General features: G+C 46.2%; 1 protein-coding gene across 3 annotated transcripts in view; it reads left to right on the top strand.

Annotated features, from left to right (window-relative positions):
- The window catches only part of NTRK3 (neurotrophic receptor tyrosine kinase 3), a 218,569-nt gene that overhangs the window by 72,732 nt on the left and 124,953 nt on the right, over window positions 1-20,884 (top strand). The gene's annotated exons all lie outside the window — the stretch shown is intronic.

Here is a 20,884-nt window from a genome sequence, read left to right as displayed (position 1 = left end):
TAGTGACTGCGAAGTGAGAAGGCATTTGATGTTTGCCAGGCAGAACTGGTCTCTGTCCTAGGGACACCAGCTCTGTGGTGAGACAGAGCCAATGACAGAAGCAGATAATTCTGTGCCATCTGCTTTTTGTGACTCTGCTGGTATCTCCAGCTGGGCAGTGTTGGTGGTGCCCAGTGAAGGCTGAAGGAAGAGCCTTCACATGACAAAGTATTTCCCACCTAACTGGTGGCTCATGCATGCACTGTTTGAAGCCAGGCTTTGACAAACATGAGCTTCTCCTAAGGCTCCAGAATCACTGCCTATTTCCTGGCCTTGCTGTGGTCTCTGCTTCAGGGCAGGTTGATAGGTTTGGGAATGTTCCCTGCACTTGCCTAGGGCTTTGTTTTCTTCACGTAGACATTTCCTGAGTGGGTCCAGATGGGATTCTGGCTGGAGTTTCTCCTATGCATCCTATGGAGATAGAGGACAGGACATTTAATTAAACAGTGAATCTTCTACACCAGCTTAGGAATATTTAGTCCATATGTCCAGTGATAAGAACCATCTGGTGGAGTGTACTGACTGGTGGGTGGAGTAGAGGAATGGAAGACATGGTTCCTGGGATCAATTCCCAGCTCTTCTACTGACTCACTTAGTGGCCATAGGCAATTAGCTGTCTTAACCTCTGCCTCTGCTCTAATTTCCCCATCTGTAAAACTGGGATGATGTTATGTGCTTTCTGGAGGGATTTGTCAGAACACTTTGGAAGTGCTTGGGCATGTGCCACTGATGGAGCTTTGAGATATAAATATGAAAAGGAAAAGTAACATCTGACTCCAGTGGAAGAATCAAAGGGGAGTGAAGTGAGCCTAATGTGAGTAACAAGTCTTGGTGAACAGATGTGTGTATGTGTTTAGAGGTGTTTGGATAAGTATGTCAGTGGATATTCTGCATTCCCAGAAACCAGAGGGGGGTGCCATAATGAGCCCTTGTGTGTGAAGTTTAATGGAGGCAAAAAATTGTTTAGCTAGAAAAGTCTGCTTTCCTCCTCATGCAGTGTTTCTTCCAATTCTGATAGGAAACCACAGCCCTGCAAATTTTCTACAAGTTTTATTGGCTTTGCTTGAACAAATGGAGTTAACAGAAGACAAATATATATATATATATATATATATATATATATATATATATATATATATATATATATATATATATATTCAAAACCAGGGAGATTGAGTCACAATTGCCATAGGCACCGCCATAGCCTACTCACACTGCCCAAACCCTGCTCAGTTAATTCATGGGCAGGAGACATCCTTTGTGGCACCCAGTGTGTTATCATTTACCAAGGAAAAAAAATTAAAACCAAACCCTGAGTCTTTTTGGGCAAGTGCATCCCTGATTTGGGAGCTGTTTGTTGCCAGCTGATATATTGCCACTTGTTGTTGAAATCCCAGCTTGGCAAGCCTGCAGGAGCAGGTTTTTCCTGTTGATTTTGTCAGATGCAGAACATTGTGTGCTCGTGTTGGACATGTTACCTAAAGCACCTCATGAGTCTTTCTGAGTACATCTTTTTCCTTCTGCTTCTCCAAGTGCTGAGCAGATGGTTTATTTCCTCGAGAGAGGTGAGCGCGGACTGACAAAGTTGGATGTCACGTTGAGTTTGGAAGGCTCCCTGGGCCAGCCTGATGGATTGCCCACCAACCCTAGAACCAAGTGTCCAACATCCCAGCTGCCTTTGTGGAAAGAAAGATGCTGTGGCTTGAGGGATGTGTGCTGGGAGAGGACTCTGAGGGCATGGTCTGTCCACTTTTGTCTTCTTCTGGCTGGTGGCACACCCTTGGAGCACTGCAGCAGAGCCCTGCCAGAGCCAGCCCCGGTTGCTGATCCAGGGTGGGAAGCCTGCAAAACTGAGCGTGCCTTGACTAGGCTGGAGCTCTGGCACCAACAAAAGCTCCTTTGAGAGCAGCTCTGACGTGCTGTGCTCCTCAGCTGGGCTCGCCCAGCCTGGCTCTGGGCCATCCTTCTCCCTTCCCCTGCTCCCTCCAGAGAGGGCATTCATTACCATGGCGAGGTCAGAGCCCCTTTCTGGCTGCTCTGGCTGGGAGGGAACAGGGGTGGGCTGAGGCAGCTGGGGGGAGCCGGGAGCTCACTGGAGCTGGGGTGGTGGAGGCGGCAGGGAAATGGCAAACAAAGCTCCTTTTTTGTGTGTGGAAAGTGAGCAACAGAGAGGCACTGGAGCGAAAACCACTGGGAGAAATGAATGTTAAAACTGAGGCTCGTTGAAGTTGCAGAAATGCAGCCACTTGCTGAAGGGTGTTGTATCCAGAGGAGGGGCTGGGATGCTTTTTAAAGGCCTGTGTTAGTGTGGGAAAAAGAAAAGAGTCTTACCAAGCAAGACATTGAAATTTGGAGTCCTTTGGTTTACTCTGTGTCCCAAGGGGGTGGGTTTTTTGGGCTGGGGTAGACCACATGGGAATAAGGAGCCCGATATCCTGCTCTCAGTCACTGCTTGCTCCAACTCGGGGGCCAGTGTCCCCTGTTCCCTGAGTGCCCACCCAAGGTGGAAAGCTTTGCACCTCACCTGCTGGGGTCAGGCTTGTCAATGCAACCCTTGTAAACAGTGTCTTCCAATCCAAGTTTAATCTCAGCAGATGACAGGAAATGAAATTTTGTAGTATAATAAAAAAGCCACATGAAAGTCCCAGGACTAAGAAAAATTAAATTTCATGAAAGAATAATAATGGCACAGAAAAGATCTGGGGCATACAAAATGTTTGGGTGGCAGAGTGATGAGACTGTAAATACTTAGGTTGATGGACTAAAATATATTCCCCCTTTAGCTGTTTTCTGTTACATTTGCAACTGCCTGGGGAGGAAGGACGTGTACTCATGCATATCTGTGATGTATCCCTGGTGCTGCACAACTTCAATAAAAACCAAATGGAGTTAGCTGAGATATGCAGAGAAAGGTGCTATGGAAAATCTAGAGACAAGAGCACTTGTAGTTTTGCTGAGATTAACTGTTTTCCAGGCTGTGAGACTAAAAACTCCTCACATTGTCCAAACAAGGTTTTCTTCCTTGAGTGGAGCCGGTGCCAGCTGATGGTTCAGACTTGGTTACAGCTGGCAAAGACTTGATTTGGTTTTTAGTCTGATTTCCTAAAGAAATAAGGCGTGTGATCGTGCTGCCTCTCTGCTCACACACAAGTGTGTGTGCACAGCTCTGCCTGTCTGCATTTCCCCTTTCTGTGCTGCAGCTTCTGCGTGTGCTGGCCAGTTCCACACAGAGGAGAGGGAACAGGACTTACAGATGCCTTTACAGGGATCATGGAATTAAGGGAACTTAATAGAATGACAAGTCAGGTTATGTCCTGCTGCTATAAACACCTCAAGGCTGTCTGGACGTTGGAGAATTCATATGGAAGCTCAGCCTTGGGCAGAAAAACACAGGGATCAGGCTTTCACAGGGTCTGCTGTGGTGGGTGGTGTGCACGTGTGTGCACATGCATGTATGTGTTTTCTTTCAGAATAAACAGAAACAGCAAGGAGGTAGGGGAGAACTGAATGAACAGTAAACAAATACTGCCCACGCTTTCTGTAATGTTTCAGGAATCCCATTGCTATCAGTTTATTTGATATTTGCTCTAATAGCCCTGATCAAAGTGCTGGCACTGCTGATGTGCATGTGGATGTCAGAAATACTTGCAGAGCTGTTCCATTGTAATTTAGTGTTAGTTAAAAGGTACTTAAAGCAGTTGCCTATTTGATTATGATTGGGGACCATTAACATTTTTTTCCATAAACAGATGGTTACTGTCCGCTGAGTTGATTGCAGAACAATTCCAGAGTTCTAATTCAGGAGGAGCTGCTCCTGCAAAGATATCTTGGGTGCCTGGCTTTTTGCTTTTGTTGATTTGGATTTTTAATTTCTTTTTTAGTTTTTTTACTTTTCTTTTTTTCCTCTTTCAATATGTAATTACTGCTACAGGTTCAAAGGGGGGGAAATATATATATATATACACACATACATATCAGAGCCATGATCTGCCTCTCAGATGAGGCTTAATTCTGTCCCATGTTGCCTTGGCCAAGCCTGGCTGTACTCATACACTGATTTTTTTTTTTTTTTCTCCCCTGATTATTTGTTGTATAGGCGTGGACAAACCCTCTGCAGCTTGGAGAGCCTGCACATCAAGGGTTTGCTGCTCAGGAGAAATCTGTGATCAGGGCCCTTTCATTCCTTCCTCCTGGGATCCTGCCATGTAGTGGGAGCAGGAAGAAAGAGCAAGGCACTATCAATCTGGCACAGCCACAGGAGAGAAACAGCCATACATCAGCAGCCACAGCTAATTCCAGGGATTTGGGGATGTATGGCACTCCAGAGCAGGGGGCTGGAAATGGGAACCCATTGCTGCTGTGTTCTTTGAGCTGGGTGTGAGATGTGCTGAGCCCTCTGAAACATCCAAGCAGAGTGGCTGCATGGGACTGATGGAATTCAGGGGTTCTCCTTGCTGGTATCCTTCAATTTGTTTGCAAATACCCTTGATATACTTCCACTCTTCAATATTACTTGGGTTTATTTGCCTGGGAAGTGGATTGAAAGGGCATGTGGTTTCACTGGGGCTTCCTTCTATAAATACCTGCTTATGCTCTGCTGAAGTGCAAGCTGTGCTATTTTTATGTTTATTTATTTAATGCCTTCAAGGTGATAAAGCATAAAGCTCTTTGAGCTGCTGAATATTGCTTTCTATGACTGCCTGAAAGTAAGTTGTAGACTGGTGGGGTCAGTGTCAGTTTCTTCTCCCAGGTAACAAGCAACAGGCCAAGGCCTCAAGCAGCACCATGGGAGGTTTAGATTGGGTATTAGGAAAAATTTCTTCACTGGTGGGGTGGTCGTGCATTGGAAGTGGCTGCTCAAAGAAGGGGTGAAGGAAGGGAGCATGAAAAAAATATGGATTTTTTTAATGCTTGATTAAATTAAATTTAATCATTAAAAAAAATGTGGCACTTAGGGACACATATAGTGGTAGAACTGACAGTGTTAGGTGAATGTTTGTACTTAATGATCTTAGAGATCTTTTCCTGCTTTAATGGTTTTATGGGAGGTGTCTCCCCCCTGCCATGCCATGCAGTCTGTAACTGTACGGTGGCAGCAAGGGACAGCTGCTATGAAGCCCTGGGTTCTGTGGCAAACCTTTGAGAGATCCCACCTGCCCCCTGAGCTGCTGTGACTGTGAGAGGCTTCTCTTTCTTCTCTTTGCATAGACAGATCCCTCTCACTCCAGCAGTTAAATGCTTGCCCCCCTTGCTCCTCAGTTCAGGTGGTGCTGGTCTGGTGAAGGTTTGGGGAGGTCACACTGAAAGGGCAGGGAGCCACCCTTGGCTGGACAGGTGCATTGAGTGACCCTGCAGGAGAAAAGGTCAGGATTTATATAGATCTAGAAATAAAATGTTTTCCCACTCCCAGAAGTATTGATAGGTTATTTATAAAGGAAATGTAAAGTGCACTGACCAGCCATTATTATTTCGGTTGCTGTTACAAATCCCAGGTGTCTTTTTTAGGCCACTGCTGAAAGCAGGAAAAAAATAAATCAGTGGTGTTCAGGTGACCCAAGAAGCTCCAAGTCTCCTTCACAGCATATCCCTGCAGCTCCTCCTCCCTGTGCTCCCCATGCATGACCTCCCTCAATTGGGGTTTGCTCTGGTCCCTGGCTGGGTGCTCGACCCCAGGTGCATCACTCACCCCGAGGGAGCCCCAGGGCAGAGCTGGAGTGTGCCCAGGGCAGCTCAGCACCAGCAGGGTCTCCTCTCAGACTTTCACAAACACTTCTCACATTGTGGTGTTAAGAGCTGCATGAATGACCCTCATCTTACCTGTGATTCTGCATCAGCTGAGGTGCTGGAAAGAGATTGGCATTTATTTATTTTTTTAATGCATTTTTTAAATTGAAGAGTCCTATTTCCAGCCTCAGAGCATTGGCTTTTCCACCAGCAAAGCACTATCAATTGGCAGTGCTGGGGATGCTGCTCCTTGTAGCACTGTGCAGGATATTTTGTTTAACCAACAGGACTAAGTCTGATGAAGACCCAGCATCTCCACAAAATTTGTCCTCTGCATGCCCCTCTGCAGGCAGCCAAGGACCAGACAAAGGAATGCAAACTTTGATGTGCCTTTAATAAGGTGCAGGGCAGTGTTGGAAGGACCAAAGGACTTTAATTAATATTTTAGTTGTGGTTTGTACTGCACTTGTCCAGCTATTCTTTGAAAAAGATTTTGCTGCTGCTAATGCTGATAAATGGTCCTCTGGGAGGATGCCCCTGTTGAGTTTATCACCCCTTCCTCCTCATGTCTTGCTGCAGGACTGTTGTTCATTTATGTGGTATTTAGCCAGGGATGCAGAGATCTGTCACTCTGTCCTTAAACCCTGGAGCAGGAGAGCTCTGCACTTTGTCAAGGGACAGGTGACTCTGATGTAAATGCAGGATTGGCAAGGGAAACCTTGGGCAGCTGTGAAGGCAAATAGAGAGAAGAAAAAGAAAAATGCTGCTTGGTTTTGAACCTGGGAGGAATGTGCTTGAAGGAATGCCTAGATATTCAGAGGCAGTGGAATAAACTCCCAAGGGAATAGATAAGAGCTGTCACCTGGGCTGCTCAAGCTTTGACCGGTAAAAGCACTGGGGAAGCAAATTGCAGAGAGCACTGGAGCATCTGATGATCTAATGGGCTTGTTCCATCTCCAAGTTCTATTTCTTGTGGTGCAATAGAGAGCCTATCTACGTCCAGGACAGTTCCAAAAACCTCCATCAGCAGCACCAGTATTTAGCATTTGTTGATGGAAGCTGGATGCACAGGCATCTAATTTCAATCTACAACCATGCTATTAAAAATCAATGGACCAGAAGATAATGCCTGTACACAAAAGCAGCTGGGTAGTATTTTGTGCACAGGAGAAATAAATCACATTTGGAGGCTCATATTTTGTGTCTGAGGAGCAAGGGTTATAATCCAGTTTCTGCTTGGGACAGTGGTCTTCAATTTAAGCCCCAAAAACTCATCCCAGCCTCATCATCAGCTGTCAATGTGCTCTGCTCCACAGCCAGGCTGTGTTGCAGGATCTCCCCTCTGCTCTCAGCCTTGTGGCAGGAGAAGAACTTGGAGCTGGGCATCTTCTGTGTCTCACAGCCCCACTCCTTGTATCTGCTGGAACCTGGTGGCTCCAGAAAAGCTTTACTCTGGTCCTGCACCCACAGGAGTTACCAGCCTCTTCTGGAAGGGACTGTTTCACATGAGGACCCTCACACTGCAGCCCAGCATCACATGCACCTTGGTGTTGGGGAGGCTTTGTGGCTCTGCTGGCTGCACTTGGATCTTGCTGAAAGACCTGACTTTGTGACCAGCAAGGGGTTTTCCCTACCAGAAATGTGAGAAAGCCATGTTGGATCAGATGCCTGTTTAGGAGCAGTCTCTGGGTGGGTGGTTTTGCCACATCTGCCTTCGATGTCACTCAAACTAAAGTAATGCACAGCCTCAAAAACTGCAGAGGGTGAAAAACCATACAGTTACAGGAAAGAAAAAGGATGTGTCTGCTTGGGTTTTGGATTAAAAACTCTCTGGCTTGCTTCTCATTCCATGTGAACAGCCTGTAAGAACCTCCATCTTCTTTCCATGCCAGTTCATGCTTTATCCTCTCCAGCAAACCACAAGCTCTTCCCAGCCTAACACAGTCAAAAGTCAGACAAGAGGCTGTGAATTAGTGTGAGAGGAAGAACATTGTTTTCCTTCACTCTGTTTTTTCTTCATAGTACAATTCACAGGGCAGGAGCTGAGATGTGGGTGCCACAGTGCTCCAGGGTGGGCAGTGCCAGAGGGGCTCCCTGGCTCATCCCTGTCCTCCTCCTCCTCCTGCAGGAGCCTGAACTGGCCTTTTTGTTGCTGACAAGACAATTTCATCCTGGTTCTCTGAGAACTCTTGTGACATCACCAATTTTCCAGCTGGATAATGAAAAAACCTGCGAGCAGGGCGGCTTGCGAAGCGCTCGCCTGTGGAGCTGTGTCCATTGGTTTCATATCTGCTGACAGGGCTTAATAATCATTACACTGAGTGAGGCTGGCACTTGGGGAGGCAGGTAAAGACACTGCTGCCCTGGGGCTGGGACACCTTTCTCACCATTCAGAGGAGAGGTGGGAATCAGACCTGGAGAGGCTCATCCTGATGGGCCAGTTTCTGCCTCTCCTTCTCCCAGGCAGTGCAGGAGATGCTGGCCAGATCTCCTCAGCTCTTGCTCAGGAGCCTCTTGGCACCCTCTCCTGGCATCCAGGGATGCCCTGAGTCTGACCTAGGGGCTCCCATGCTTCCACTGGGCCACTGCTTTGGAAGGAGCAAAACAGCCAAGTTTTACCCAATCAGCAGGTGCAGAGTCCATGCAAATAGCAAAGCATGTCTTTATTATAGTGGCTGTAGTAATGGTATGAAAAAAAAAAAACCCACCTATAATTTTGAGGTAACAATGGTCTAGGATCAATATTTATTCTTACTGATTTCTTAATTTCTCCAACAAGTTTTCATTTGGTTTTTGGGTAAATTCCCATGACCATCCCTGTGTGCACAGCAGTGGGATGCTGCAGCAGGCCTGAGCAAGGAACTCTGGAACTGCAGGGCAGGGCAGACTCTCCTGCTGCTGGTGGGGAGCAGTGCTGGGGATGTGGCTGCTGAGACCTGTCAGGAGGATGTGTGCTGAGCAGGGTCTCTGTGCTGGTCACCAAAGGTGCTCTGGGGCTGGACCCAGGGGCAGGGCAAGTTCCTGCCAGAGAACTGCCCAGTCTGTTTATTTAAGTTAACTCATTACATGCTTTTGCACCCCATACCCCTGGCTGTTCATCCCTGGGGCTGTTGCAGCTGGCTCTTCCTGCAGTACTAAACAAGGACATGAATGCAAACCCTCCTTCATCCCAGCCGAGTCCTTCCAGCACCACCATCACATTTTTTTGTTGTTTCCCTTTGCTGAAGCTCCCTGGTGTGTAGGAGTCTCCTGTCTCTGCACCCAAAAGAGTAGAGGGTTACCCCAGGTTTGGTCCCCCAGTGCTGGATGGGGACAGCTCCTCCCTGTGCAGAGCTTGGTCCCTCTGTGCTGCTCGCCTGCAGGCTCATAACCTGTTTGCAGCCTGTGGTCACCACCAGCCCATCAGACTGTTTTCCAGGTCCTTTCCTCCCAGTAAATTGGCAATTTACCACTAAAACATTTTATTTCATGCTTTTGAAGTCTACATCTTGGTTTTCTTACTTCTGCCTGTGTTTGCTGGCTGAGGGATGCATTGCCCCTGTGACTTTGTGCTTTTGGTGACTCTTGACTTAGGAGAAGGCAGCTGAGCCACTGGGAATGAGCCAGCCCTGCTCAGTCACTGAGCCTCATCTCAGTAGTGGCTTCAGAAATTATGATGGTCCCACCTTATCCCTTAAACAGACACATATTGCCATGTAGACTGGCTTAAAGCTCTGCCATAGTTATGCCACCCAGACTGGCACTGGCAGGGAAGAACACTGTAAATCAAATTTACTGTTATATTAGTGTGAAAGTGCTCATATCCCAGCCAGTTTGAATTAATTTTTCAAGAAAGTTTTTCTCTGAGACATTATCAAATATATTACAGTCTTCATTGACTAATTTTGTAATTCAATCAGGGGAAAATAAGGCATTGAAGGTAGTTCAGCATGATTTGTTTTTATAGACCAACTGCTTCATCCTCTTGATTCCACTATCACTTAGTCTCTTAAATATTTTTTTCCTTTGATTTTTCACTATAAATTTAAAGTTAGGTTTATTAATTTATTCTTCACACCAGGCAGGATAACAAATATAAGTTTTATGCATATATGTGTATATAAAGAGAAAAATCTTTACAGATTTAGAGAGCTTCTGCCTTCTTGACAAGTTCTTCAGCCTGGAATTAAATTGGGTTGCAGTGCTTGGAAATGAGACTTCATGCCTTTTGGGCTGCTGAGTGTTTTTCAGAGTATCCTGCTCAGATCTATCCCTCTGTGTGGGACAAAGAAAGCAAATATTGTTGAATTTTCCAGTAATAATTTTCTTAGCTGTTTTAACCATTATTTAATTTTATTTCCCTCTGTTTTTTATTATTTTATTTTGGTTTATGCTTTAATTGTATTTAAGGAGCATTAATTCTTCTACATCATGTTTATCCTCAATCTCCCTTGATCTAAGGAATTGTGATAGAAATTGAAATTAGATACAGCCTTTTACTTCTGAATGTCTGCAGAAATCCTATTCTACCCTCCTGCTGCAGGGCAGCTGGATTTTAGCTATTTCTTCCTTTTTTTTTTATATTGTTATTTAATTCTTTATAACAAAACATATTGTCTGCCCTATGTTTCTTTTCTATCTAAATTCATTATGCTGCTGGTGTATTTAGGAGCAATTTAGGCTTTTTTCTGTCTGCTTAAAGATTTCAAGTAATGCCTCTTGGCTGCTGCTGTCTGTTAAGGTGCTATTGGAGTTAATGGGATGTCAGCATGTGCCAAAACCCCTCATCAGCAGAGCACAGTGCTCCACTCTGGCATATTAAAGCTCAAGTCGTAAGGGTAAAGCAAGGCACTTTTTCTACCTTTTGATATGTATAGGTAAAGGCGTTGATTTCAGTTCTGCTGAACCCACTGTGATCAGGTTGCACCAAAAAAAAAGTCACTTCCTCCTAAATGCATCCCAGTGGAGCAGCTGGAATCCGTGTTGGGTTCTGGGGTGCTTCAGCAAAGGGCTTCTCACTTGGGTTTGCTCCTGCCAGAGCTTTGCCAGTCTCAGGTGAAGGTTCTGGGACCAGCCTCATGGGCAGGATTTGTGTTAATCTGCCAGAAAGGAATGAAGTTCTGCTTTTCTGCTAAAAGAGGAGAGAGGTGCTATTAAATTTTGTTGATTGACTATTTTACTAGGATGTGCTACTGAGCCTTTGAATGCCTGCCAGGTGCCTCTCTTTTTTTAATACCTTGCTTTGTTATTTCATTGAGGCAAAGCCTGGCATTTATTTACCTGCTATTAGACAGCTTGCAGAAAGCTGTGTAAGCTCTCCTTTTGCAAAAGGCACATTAGTTCAAATTCCTGGTTGCTGTGCTGCTCTGCTTTGATACCTGCCTTTGGAAACCTTCCTGGATGCAGGCAGGGAGGCAACATGCTGTCTGAACCTGTGCCTTGAGGATGAATCCTGGTTTCCAACCAGTGGCAGAAATGTATACACTATCCCTGCATCAGGATTTACCTTTAAATTTCTTTTTTTTCTACAAAACCAAAATTCGTGGTTTTCGAAACCAGCAGGCTTTTGCGCAAGTTCAGGATCCTCTAACATCCCCTATTCTTAGTGGAGAACCTTAAGTTTTGAACTCAGCACTTGAGTGCTTTTCCCAAGAGCCATTTCCAAGTATTTTACTGTCAGAAGTCAGTGCTAAGCTGGCATGTACACACAAGGCTCTGTGTGCTTCAGGACCTCTGAACTCTCCTATGGCACACAAATTCTGGAGGTTTTATGGCCCTTGCACCATCAGTGTCTGCAGTGCACTATGAATACAAAAGTGTAGGGAAGTTCCAGGCAGAAGAAATGAGTGTGTGGATGGAGAGGGAGAGGCAATGCAGCAGTCCAGGCTCTTATTGGACAAATCCTTCATGTCACCCTTACCAAAGCAGGCAGAGAAGGAGGAAACTCCTCTCTCTTCTCCCACGGAGCACAGGCATGGAAGGGGGAGGTACAGGTGAGGAGGGGCTTTATGAAGCTGTTAATAGCTGGTGGTAAGTGCCTATTTGTCTGCTTGGAGCTTCAGAGCCCAGGAGTGGCTGGAGCTCCCATTTGCCATTTGGCAGGCTCTGTAAGGATAAATAATCCCGGCTGTAATTTGCACTAATGATTTCCTAAGCACGCTGGCATGTCTTGATCAGTGGAGGAGGAGGAGGGAAAGCAATGCTTCTGGCTTTTTTTGGGGTGTGAATGGGGAAGGCAGGAGGAGGCTGTGGAGAGGAGGGAGCAGCAAGTGTTTCCCATTTTGGTTAGTGGTGTGGGAGATGGAAGGTTGGTGGTTGAATTTTAATTTCTTTTATTGGTCTGGTAAGACAGTAGCTATGGGAGATGCATAACCCACGGATGTGGCTGCAGTCCTTGCAAGTTTTACTGAAAGATCTTTTCTTGATAAAGAGGTTTGGTTGATGCACAGACCAGCACAGGTCTGTCAGGTTAAATTATTGAGAAGGTATATATGACTGTCTTGATTAAGAAGGTGTAGAACAAATGCAAAATACACAAAGTTATGCTAGTGCAGAGCAGGGGGAACTGTGTGTGGAAGCCCACAGTTATTAACCTCATGTCTCCATCACAGTCAGATCAAATTCAACAAAACCATCTCAGTACCTTCCTGAATTATCACAGTTGGAAGATTTGAATTTGAACTTACACATTTAGAGCCTGGAAATAGTTCAGCACACTCCTGCATGTGTTTTGAGTGAGCAGAAGCACTGTGTGCTCTGTGCTCATGCCTCGAGCTGCAGCTGTTGAAGAGCAGGGGGTCAAACACATTGTGGTACCAAGAAAAATCTTCAGCTGTAATTTCCTAGAAGCTGTAGGCTGAGGGAAACGTTTCTAGTAAATATTGGCTCCTGGAAGATAAAGAAACTGCGAGTTCTCATCTGTCTGAGGTTGTTTATCCCTGTTTCTGGGGTGTATCACAAATGCACAGATCAGGCTTTTGCTGTGGCTCTGCCTTTCCTTCTGCCTCAGACATGGGAGATGTGGGCTGGGAGGTGGGGAGATGCTGTGTGTGCACTTCTGGAGGAGTGAGCACCCAAGGATGCACCCGTGTTCCAGCCTCCATCAGCTGTGACAGCAGCTCTGAGACTTGCCATCTCAGTGGTGCTTTTTTTTTTTTTTTTTTTTGTTGGGGGTGCTCCTCTTACCAGATTAGCTGAGCTTTACTGAGAAAGCAGCTGGCAGATAATTTTATTACTGGCCACCTGTTGAGAAGTACATATGTGCCAGCATTTTTCTAAGCATAGGAGTTTAAAAAGTAGCAAAGGGAATTAATAGACAAATCCTACTGAAATTCCTCTAACATCCTTTGTCAATCCTGGGTTTAGTGTCTAACGAGTGCTGGGGTGGGTATGATGGGAACAGGGGATGGTACTTAATAAAGTTTCACTGGAGAAAAAGGGCTTTACTCACAGTAACTCAGTGGGTAAGTTTGCATGGTCTTGATGAGAAGACTGGGACTGAGACAGGCTGGGGGACTGAGACAGGCTCCTGCTGTGGCCAGCAGACCAGTAACCCATCCAGAGCATGCAAGGGGCTAAGGGTCAGCCAGGTAGAAATGATGCCTGGTAGACTGTTAAAATAGCATGGCTGGATTTTTATCTATCCTCTGCTAAAAAGTCTGCCTTGGACAGTTCATCAGTTTGATGTTGCAGGGGCTTAACGAGAGGAATCACTGCAGACTCCCTCCACAGCCACCCAGGAGGGGTGGGCTCCTCATTAGGTGGATGCAGAAGCATTTGGAGCTGTGGCTCTCTCACCTCTGGTAGCAGAATGAGCCTCAGGACCATCCATTAGACACAGTAAAAGGCTGGGAGACCCAAAGATGGAGCATGCTGAGGGCTAAAGCATCCTGAAATGCTGTCCTGAGCATCTCCTGTGAAGGGCAGGTCTGAGTGCTGACCTCCTGCATGGCCTTCAATCAGCACAGGCTTGCCACAAAGTGGAACATGGGAGCTTTGGAAGAGGTCTAAATGTCTTTGGAGATGCATGTTCCTGGCAGATCTCTGGGGTCTGCTGGAGAAAAGTGCTTCCCGTGCTCCTTAACTGCTCTCTTTGTTGGAGATTGTTATTATTAAACTTCTTTGTTATGGTGTCAGCTAGAAGAGATGAGGTGTGAAGGAGGTTACATTATCAGAGCCTTCTGCAGGCAATAAAAGGTAGAAAGGAGAGATTAGAGATGTTTTCAGAAGATGAATAGACAAAGAGCAACGGCCTGAACCTCAGGAAGATTTGTGGATGGGTTAGGAGAGGCTTTGGCACATAGAGGAGGATGGTGTCCAGCAAGGGGGAATTCAGGGTGTGGACTGGAGAAGTGGAGCCAGGTTTCCAAGAGGTTTTGTGTGCTATGACCCCAAGGGCCCAACGCTCTGCTGTGAAGGACAAACTCTCTGCCGAAGGTGGCAGAGGGCTTGTGTGGAACATCAAACTGATGCTACTGTCCATGGGGCAGAGTGGCTGTGCTAGCTCCTGCCTGCATTCTCCTCCATCCTCTCTCTCTGTTTGGAGCTTGCCTTGCTGGCTGGTCCCCTCCCCTGCCCTGTTTCCCCCTGCTGTCAGGCGCTTGGTCCAGCTTTCAGACTGGAGAATTCTCCTCACCCTTTGGGGAATTGCCCAACTCCCTTCAGTGCGAGCTCTGAGCTGCATCCCTGCTCTGGGAGCTCACAGAGCACGTTGTTGGCAGCTGAGCTGCAGCCCCTTGGATGTTTTTCTCCTGACAAGAGCAGCATGTGTGGATTCTCTGATGCCACCCTGTGAGCTCTGGTTGTTCCCTGAGCCCGAGTTAGTTACGGCAGCTTCCAGCACGCTCTGCGTCGATCGTCTCATGGTGGACGTGGGGATTTCATGCAGGAAAACTCCCTTTTTTTTTCTCCTTTTTTTTTTTTCCTGGAGAATGACTGAATTAAGCCATGTGTTTACTACCACTTGAGCAAAGTGGTCCCAGGCTGGGCTATAAGATATACGACTGGTGTTTAAAATTAAGAGAGCAAACATCAACAGAGAAAACTACAAGAGGGAAAAGGAGCCTGGGTAATGGAATTACATTACTTCCATGCTAATATGACCTTGGAGATGGTCTACTGCTCTGCAGGGATTTGGGAGAGTAATGTATTTGATAGCATCATCTGAGAGGGTGCATTTATCTGAGCATATTTATATCCAAGCTTACATATTTGTGTGTAGGTGCACGGTGTTTATTCTTTCACTTTATTCTGTTTTACCCATGTTTTACCCATGTCTTTACTCACACATCTCTCTGTGGGACCCAGGTGATGCTTTGGGGTGCTCCTGCAGTGGTTTTCGATACTAAGGAAGGCCTTAATGCCTTCTCCTTTAATCTGCCACCTGAAAAGCCAGAATAAAAAGCATTGCACCCCTTAAAGTCAATGCACAGTGGCACCCCCCTCAGGGATTAGAGCTTCACTCCTTATTCTGATGGAGCCAGGAGGGCAGGGGATTTCAAAGGAAGGAGAATTTGCTAATTTGCTCTCTTTGTGCCATTATTAGTGTGGAGTAGAGCAGCAGCATCCCTTTTTCTCTCAGCTCTTGGGGTACCACATTGGTTACTGAGGTATCTGAGGCTCTGGCTTTGAATGGAGAGGTATCCATTCCAATCAGAACCTTTTTGGGTACCCGTTGGTGGCCAGAGTGCTGTGGTGCTGGGCAGGCTATAAATTATTAAAATCAATCTTTTATAATCAGCAGTCACAGTAGAAGTGAGTTATAATGAAATGGGTCCAGCTGTTTACAGACAGGCAGTGTGGGAGAGGTGAGAAAAGAGCAGGATTTTCCCTGTACAAAATGATCTGTGGGGAGTTGCTTCTCTGGGTCAGGCTAACCAGAAATGTGCTTGAGTCAGGGGCATCTCACCATACCCTTCAAACTCTGTGGCACTTTGTTTTAGGCGAGAACAGTGATTTTTTTGCATTTTCAGCTTTATTTTTTGAGGTCAGTTTTTGTTCTGGAGGATGTGTGCAAATAGTCATTATATAAAAAAGAAAAAGAGACAAGTTCATGGTTTAGAGGGAGGGACAGCCTTGAGTGATGTGGGAGCTTTCTGTGTGAGGGTGGCAATTGCTCAAGGAGAGCAGGTAGCCCTTCCCAGTCTTCCTTGGAGATAAAACTGATGTGAAGGGAATGGGATGACAAAAATGAATCCTTTAATGGCTCTAGTGGCTGATGAAGCTGTGGAGCGGATGTGTTTGCTGCTGAGGCTGCTTTAGCCATTTTTTGGGGCCTTCTGCTGATGAGAATCATTGTTTGTGGCCAGTTATAACCTCACTCAGCACCCTCAGTGCAGCTGGGTTCTCTCCAGTCACCCCTCACCTCTGCATGCCCCAGGTCCCTCCTGTGGTTCCTCACCTCTCAGTCCCACAGGCCCTTTCTGTGAAATGCAGCTTTTTCCCTTTTATTTTGACACAGTTTAGGTGCAAGAAGGTTGTGTATCCAATATTATGTTTAATGCTGATGGTCTGTTGCGATGATTCTGTCACATCCTGAACCTCAGTGATCGTGAGGTGACCTCATGGAGGGATGGGCTCTGCTGCCCTCTGAGGAAGGGGCTTTGAGCTGGTCTGGGGCTGCTTTGAGCTGTTTTGGGGCTTTTTTTGAGCTCTTTTGGGGCTTTTTTGAGCTGTTTTTGGGCTGCTTTGAGCTGGTTTGGGGCACCGCGGGCTCGGTACCTCCTGTGGTTGTAGGCAGCATGTAGGGATGAACCTTTGCTTGCAGTCCATAAAACACACAATAGAAACTCCTATCCACATCCAGGCAATTAAAATGTCTGCTCAGTGCATAAAAATAATCTAATAATAATAATAATAATGGTGAAATTAATGAGATTTCGGATGTCTTTGTTAACCGGCCTGGGTTTCTTTGAGTTCAAAGATGCGTCGTGTTGCAGCCCCTGTGAGTTGGGGAGTTTTGTTCCCCCAAGTGCTTCAGGCTGTGATGAAAGTTGAGCATCCCTGATCAGGCAGCCTGCGTGGGGTATGCCTCATCACAAGGGAAACAGGCATTAGTCAAAATGCAGCCCGGAAGGGACAGGAACAAATTTGCAAAACACTCTGCCTGACGCCTTTTGGAAGGAATTCAGAGAAGAGCAACTAAAATGATTAAGGTTCTGCAGGGAATGTATTGTTAAAAAAAGATTAGGAAAAAGAAAAACTAAATATATAAAATGCAGCTAGACCAGATTGAAGGGAAGCAATCCCCAGCGGTGCATATTTAGAAGAGTTGAACAATGAAGAACTAAAAGGACTATTTAGGATGCTGGAAGGAAAACATGGGGTATGTAGAATCAATTAAGCAATCAAAAACCTGGGGGCTGCATATCCAGGCCCCTTTTCCAAAGGAAAGAGGCTCTTCGCTCTTTGGAGCATGGAGGAGTCTGTGAAATAGATGCTGCAGCCTTTGGAAAGTTTTCAGTTGGTCTGGGGGCAGAGGGGGAAGATGACAAGTGCTCACCACATGTCACATGGGTGGAGATGCCCTCACTGAGGTCCCTGCATGGGGGGATGTGGGTATGGAAACCTCCTGGGCCTGTTGGGCTTTTCTTTTCTCCTTAGAGAGAGTGGAGGGGTGGCTGAGCAGCCACCCAGCCCTGGACTGCCTTCTCCCTTCCCTGCTGCTGCACGAAACAGCAAAACCTGGAAGGTGTGATAGGGACAACTGGCTGCAGTCTCCCTGCCTTGGCTGATTAATTAACTCTTCAGATTAATTTCCTTCCTGATTACCGCTTGATTAATTCCTCCTAACTCTGTGAGACCTCCTCACCACTTAATCCTCTTTATAAGCCCTCAGAGTGCAATGCTTGAAGTAAACATCAAGCAGGAAAAAAAAAGCAAACACTCTGAAATGCAAACACAACAGTGCTGCCAGCAGGACCCCTCCCTGTGCCAGGAGCTGCCCCCGGGGGCTGCCCCATGGCTCCCTGCCCCAAGGGCTCCTCCACACTCCCCTCTCCTCCCAGACCCACTTTTCTCAGCAGCTCTCCGGCGTGTCTGTAGCAAATTGCACAATTTCACTTGTTGAGCCTGATAATTAGTGACAATATCCCAGTAATTTGCAGAAGGGGCAGGAGGAGGGAGCTGTGCTCAGCTGCGTTCAGCAGCAGGAGAGGAGAGGTTGTTTTTTTTCCCTCATCTCCTCATTAAAAGGAGCATCTGAACTCATGAAGCAGCTTTTGATGTAGGTTAGAACACGAGATACTGTGCTGGCCATCAGGGTTTGTGCTGTCTCACCACCCAGACTTGTGGCACTGGGCAGAGAAAGGCTGGGGATGGCAGGAGCCACCAGCTCAGAGGAGAGGGGTGAGGGGTTAGTCAGGATACCAATTTGTGGATTTTTGGTGTTGCAAGGGGAGGCAATGGGGTCAGAGAGAGAGAGAGAGATGATCAGGCTGAGCCTCTGCTTGTGTCTGAACAATCCACAGGCAGAAGGCAGCAATCCTGATCCTGCTGGGGATTTTTAATTTCATTTTACTTTTTTTTTCTAGTCCTGGGCATCAATTCCCAAAGGCCTCTAGATGCTTTAATAAAATAGAAGCAAAAACATAACTTATGATGAGGAAAGAAATGCAGCCAAATGAATCCCCAAACAGAAACAAAAGCTTTTCCCCATCTTCCCCACTCTCAATAACCCAACATTTACCCCTGGGAAACATAATATTTAAAGAGCAACAGCACTTTTTTGAGGAATGTTTTGTGGTTGGAAACAAAGCTGTAGTATGCACCAGCTAAGTTCTAGTGAACTTGTTGTTCTTGTGACCTCAGCTGCAATGGACACAGGGAGAATGTTTTGCACCCAAGAGCCAAACTTGCTTTTTGTTTCATGGCTGTACAGCATGTGTCATCCATAAACGTGACCTAGACTAATGAATTTGGCTGAGTTTGAACCAGCAAGTGCAAAAAAAAAAAAAAAAAGATGGTGTGTGTGTGGATAGAGTGACAGGGAATGATTTATTTCTGTGTTGATGGAAAACAAAAACAGATCTTGGAGGTTTTTGGGGCTGAGGCTGTTCTTAGTCTGCAGCCTTTGCTGCCTTGTGCTGCCCTGTGCTCCCTGGTGTCTTGCCAAAGTCATGATGTTTGAGTCTGTCTTTGGGTCTGTTGGAACCAAAGGACTCTGATGAAGGAGACTGCACACAGAGAATCCATTCTCATATCAGAGCTGCTTTAAGCACAGCCCTCCAAGGTTATTTCGGTGCACCCCATAATCTTTGGCCATGAAGTCACTTGGGCCTGAGATTGTTTTACTCTGTGTCACTGCCTCTAAAAAACACTCATTTTGGCTGTGTGAGCTGTGTGATAGGTGGCATATGACAAATTACAGCTGTGCTCTGCTGCCTCAGCTTGTGTAAGTCTGCAGCCCAGCCTGGGGTTCCCTTTGGTGCCATGTCTCAGTTCCTGAATTGCAGGAACAGGTTAATGATCTTATTTGACTCTTTTTGAACTCGTCTGCTGATGTTCCTGCTGGGATAGGGTGAGGAGCTGTCCTGATAGCCTGCATCCTTGGGAGCTGGCAGCATGGGAGCTGTGCAGGGCTGAGGTTTCTGGCCTGGGAAGTCCCATGTGTGAGTACATGCAGGTAGTGGTGGATTGGGAGGCCTGAATGAGCCTGAATTCAAGCCTCACTATCCCCCTTGTCATCCATTTGGAGTTGAAGCTAAGGGCACTTACAACCCCCATGAAGCTCCCCATATTCCAGGAACTGGAGGTGCTATCATGGCCTGGACAGTGATTGTCCTTGTGTCTAAAATCTGCAGAAATCTCCTTTTGGATGTCAATAGGCAGAGTCCTGCATGTGTGACTTTGGTATGCTTGTCACATTGTTCATTGTAAAAAAATTCCCTTTATTTGCCTTTTAATGCTACTAATAAAGCTTTACTGCCAGCTGATCTTCAATTCCTACAAGGGATGGGGGAGAGTAAATTGGAATCTTTGATCTCCTTTGCTCTACTTTCCGTGTCCTTGTATCGTCTTTAGGGCTCTATTTCCTTGACTGCAAAAAAAAGTCAGCATGAAAGTAAGAGGGAAGGGGGGAAAAATCCCTGAATTTATTTTGGTAGTAGTGAAGGAATTGTGGGTCCCAGCAGCAGTAACAGCCTTAAACCCTGTCTGTGGATCAGAGGTGCTCCCAGATGCATGAGGAGGGGGGGACTGTGTTCTCAGGAGGGCAGCTAATGGTGGGGAGTTCTCCAGTGGTTTGTCTGGGCTAAGACTGCTGTCTGAATCAGAGGAAATTAACTTCTGAAAAGAGGGGAAAGGGGAAAAAATAGCTGTTCTTACTATTTACTGACAATCTAGCCAGAGGCAGCTGGAATAAGGCTTGGTGGAGCAGCGCTGGCACACTTTTGTGATTTCCTACGCAGCTTGGAAACAGCAGCAAGAGAGAGCTGAAAGGCAGACTTGTAAGGAAGGTGGTAAGTCTGGGAGAGAAGGGAAAGAACATACTAAAAAGGATGGATGAATTTCTAGCTCATGCAGAGCATCCAAATATGCACGTAAATGGTTGTTGAGCAATGAAACTGTAGTTTTAAATGACGCTGCTGGAAAAATCTGCAGAAAAGGTGCTTCAGTGCCGAAGGAAATTTCTCATTTTGTAAGGTGACCAGAGGGCAATTGCACAATTCTTTTGGTACCACATTGTGCAGAGCCTCCCTCTGCACACCCCCCTCCCTCCATCCCTCACCCTCGGGTGACTTCACCTCTGAAGAGATGACTTAGCACATGAGGGATGTGGAGGGATTGGATCCTAATCAGATCATCACTGCAGCTGTGAAGGAATATAATTTCCCATCCACAAGCCATCACCTCTTTCAGCATCTTCCTTATTTATTTCTAAATAATGTATATATATTTCCCCCCATGTGATCAAAACTAAAATCACTCTGTGTAAAAGGCAAGAAGAGAAGTCAATCAAGTTTAGACAGTGTGCAAAATGTTCTTTTCTTCAGAACCAAACTCTTGCAAAGACCCCAGATGATTTGAAATTTCTGAGGTAGACACATGCAGTCTTTACTGCCAGATAAATATTATTCCATTACATCCAGATTCCAGGTACTGGACTTGTCTGTTTAGCACAGTGGGCTTCTATGGCCAAAAGGAA

The sequence above is a fragment of the Agelaius tricolor genome, unplaced genomic scaffold, assembly GCF_023055355.1.
Source record: "Agelaius tricolor isolate 1412-34295 unplaced genomic scaffold, bAgeTri1.0.p SCAF_16, whole genome shotgun sequence".
Lineage (NCBI taxonomy): Eukaryota > Metazoa > Chordata > Aves > Passeriformes > Icteridae > Agelaius > Agelaius tricolor.
Note: the sequence above shows the minus strand (reverse complement) of the source record. Positions and strands in the feature narration are given on the sequence as shown.